Raw genomic sequence first — 4,144 nt, forward strand, 5'->3', positions numbered from 1 at the left:
ATTAGATCATGCAATTGACAAAAATTATCCAAATTTATCTTGAAACACTTAAGTGGGAAAACAGGCAGGTTGAAGTCATACAATGTCTAGGAATTTCTGGTAAGACAGACATGTTGGAAGAAGAATTCATTTGTCTGAGGATTTAGGACACCCACTTTTCTACTTCAGGTACAAGGTATAGAGACAGCTAAATAGATTTTCTCTCATATAATCAACTGTCTTTGTAAAGAAGCTCAAATTTAGACTTGGTGTTACTGGAGTTTTCATTTTGCTCTTTGGTCAGTGCGTCTTCCTAAAAGGTTTTATATATTCACGTCCGATGAGTGCCTACCATGTGTCAAGCATTATGCTTAACACTAGACATAAAACAGGAAAACAAAATTAAACAAAACAAGAAAGCAGTATTCTTCCCTCATGAAACTTAAGGTCACCAAGTTAGTAACTCCTTATCTTTCCACTTATAGTCTTTATAATTTTGTTACATTTTCTCTCAGGGTGTTGATTTTTAATCTATGAATCTGGGAGACCAATATGCTATATATCAACTTTTTCAATAGTAAAATAATACATGTAGTTGTACCCTTTAAAATGTCAGATTTTACTATTCAATAATGAGAGAAAGTTGGCGTTTTAAAAAAATGCCTGGGCCATGTGTAAGATATCCAATAAATGTTTAGCATTGCTCCTAATTTAAACCACAGCACCATTCTTCCCTTCATATTAAATGGCATGAGCTATCATGGTCAGCCTCAGAGCTGGCTTCCAGCCAAGTCTGCCCATGCAGCCGTCAGAGCCCAGGGTAGCAGTGTCTTTTTCTAAAAGGGCTGAAAAGCATTTGGCTTGAATCACAAATGCTGAATTTTTCTGCAAGATGGCAAATACGTAACCCAAGTTCTTTGGAGAAGAGCTAATTTTAAAAGCATTAGAGCAAGTGATCCTTCTCTTAATCATGGTCCAGACGAAAACCAGTTGGTCCCCTACAGTCTTCCTTCATCCTCAGTGGTATTCCCTGGGTTCTTTGGTTCTAGAAAAAGCATCTCTCTCATGCATTAGTCATAACACAAGGCAGCAGATACCTAATGCCTACTTTCGTACTAGCTCCTGGGCTGAGGAAGTGACAACAGGTTGGAATTAAGCTGAACCTAGGAACATCCTGGGGTTCATTTTTATTTAAGGTTACAAAATCAACAAGTGCCATTTTCTGGGCTTGGCAAAGGGGAGCAATGTAAAGGTATCAAATGGCACCCAGATATCCTAGATATGAATGAAGGGTCATATCCGCTGATAGCTCAGCAGGCGTGAATTTAGTTCCTGCAAAGCACATGGAGGCTGTTATTCCTCCCCTCATGGAAAATGTGTTATTTTATGTGTTCAGACTATCACCTCCTCCTTTGCTCTTTTAGAGAATTTATTTCTGGTGGGAGCTACAAAATTTACTGTCCCTCAATCTCACCGCACAGGCGGACACGTGACTGCTATGAGCCAATCGGAGTCTTCTTACAGATTTCTCACAAGATCTAGAGGGACTGGGCTTTCCCTCCTCTCAGGTCCTACCACTGGGAGAACATAGAATCTTGGATTCCTAGAGTATCATGAAGTCAGTCATGAGAGAACAGGGCTAAAAGCAGAGTGAAGCAGAAACGAGAGATGATAAGGGAAACCTGGTGTGCCTGACAGACCAAACCACACAGAGGCCAGCCTCTCCTCCACAGCACATAAGCTAGAGCATCTTTCTCTTAAGTTTCACTTTGCTTATGCCAGTCCAGACTGGAGTTCTGACACTTTCAAGGAAAAGAATTCTGATCAACCCACCACATCCTCTGAAGGCTGCAATTTTATAACCTGCTGGACATCAAGCAAAGTCAAAGTCTCACCAGGAGGATGAGAGGAAACCAGATTCTCCAACTCAAGGAAGCCTACCTCTGGCTCATTAATTTCTTTATGACTTGTCAGATTCATAGTACCAAATTTATGGGAGCAAGTTATCACAACTTAGTGCTGTTTTCTGTGTAGAGTAGATCTGTCAATCAAGGTCCATGTGCTGACAGTTGGTCAGGAGAGGATGAGGCAAGGCATCACTGAAGGCCCTGCAAGTCAGAACTTGGTCTATCACACAGCTAACCAAATGAAAGTGTGGCGAGGTCCATGAGCTTCCACTTATCTCACTAGTTGTTTCCCTCCTCTAACAACTGCCTCTGCGGGTTAAGATTAACACCTCTACAAATCATTATTTTCTACCCAAAGGCAGACAGCAGGTTAAATGAATGCCAATATGGCTGAAAAGACTTTCAAAGTCAACTTACCAATTTCCTTCCCCACTCCACACATCATGTCTTCTCTTCTGCCCACACTTTCATTTATGAACCTCTACTGTTTACTCATTCATTCATTTATTTCATGAACATTTCTAATCATCTCCATATGCCTGCCATCATGATTTAAGACATGAGTCTCCCCTGATTAAAACCTTCAATGGATTTCTGGTCAAATGTGTGGGAACTAGAACTGATCACATGATTCTCTATTATAACTCAACAAAAATGAACAAAAATGAGGGCCAATTGCAAGGTAAAAATTAACATCCACCAAGCAAACAAAGGAAAAAAGCTCACTGCCATAATTATCAAAAATTGAAAGCTGAAGAAAGAGTATTCTGACTCAATATGGGCCCAAGTCTCCCAGAAATAGTACTGGTGATTTAATAGAATCTTGAAAATTTCTGCTGATACTCCTGACATGAGAAAGAAAGGTCTTAGGTGGAGTTCTTTCATCTTTTCCTTCTTTTGAGAGAAAGAGGTTGCTGGGGAGATAATGGTTAGGAAGTGAAATAAACAGATCTGGCTCTTATTAGTGGGAATGAAGACTCTAGGACTCTGCACTAGATTGAGGAAAATATTCCAAAGCTCAAGGGTATATCCCCAATGAAAGAAGATATATCTCCAACTAGATACAATGAACATAAAGATGAATGAGTCAAAATAATTCATCTATAGTATATCAATGCGTAAAAATTTCCAAACCAAGCTCTCTATGTTGAACATAAGCTCAATGGAAACATGGTGTGCTAATCATGTAAACAGATTACAAACAGGAAAGGAATGAAAGGAAGCAACTCAACAGGCAAGACAGGTAAAGAACCTGTTTGCCCAAAAACGTAATTATGGAAGAGAAGACAGTTCCCCATGAGCACTTTAGTTTTTATAATAATTTCATGGGTATGATAATTCAAGAAGACAAGGTGAATAAAATGAAACAAGAGCTGAAAAATTAAGAAAATAAATTAAAGACCAATTCAATTGAATATGAAATTGCTAACAAAAACTTCAGATAATCCTAGGAAATGCAGAAGAAAACAGTGGAGATTAGAACAATAAAAGTGAAATATGTAAGAATGACCAAGATAGCCCAGAATAAAACAGAAGTTATTAGTATCCCTTAGGCATAGAATCCAAAACATGGGAGAGGAAATCATTCAAAGATTATGAGAAGAAAACATTTCCCCCAAATGAAGAAAACTTTGAGTCTGCAGATTAGAAATATACACAAGGTTATGTATATACCTAGTCTGTCCATTGGATATCCATTTCCCTTATTCCTTCTATATATCCACTCCCACCACATGACTCCTATGCTTTGATGGCCAATGCCAAGGGTCACTTTTGATTGGTTTAAACCAGTCTTGCAAATTCCACGGGTGTTGATTCAGGTTGGGCATGGGAAATAAATGTGTCAAATCACGTAAATTTTAAGATTTTTGCTGGGAATATTGAAGAAAAATTATCCTATATTTTGGGGGGTGTATGTGAAATCTACAGAGAAGTTTTAGAAATATTTCTTATAGCGAGAACTACCATAAATGTATGTATGTATATGTGTGTATATATACATATATATGTTGCTGTATACATGTATATACAGCAATTTTTTCATTTGACTTCACTTCTCTCCTAATAAATTTAGTGTATATTAAATTAAATCTTTATATTTCAAAATATTTGGGGAGCTACCTGAAATTCACCCTCTAGGATACCGGAGAAATCTCAGTTCAGTTCAGTTGCTCAGTCATGTCCGACTCTTTGTGACTTCATGGACTGCATACTCCAGGCCTCCCTGTCCATCACCAGCTCCAGGAGCTAGTCACAAG

Source organism: Budorcas taxicolor, chromosome 14 (assembly GCF_023091745.1).
Source record: "Budorcas taxicolor isolate Tak-1 chromosome 14, Takin1.1, whole genome shotgun sequence".
Taxonomy (NCBI): domain Eukaryota; kingdom Metazoa; phylum Chordata; class Mammalia; order Artiodactyla; family Bovidae; genus Budorcas; species Budorcas taxicolor.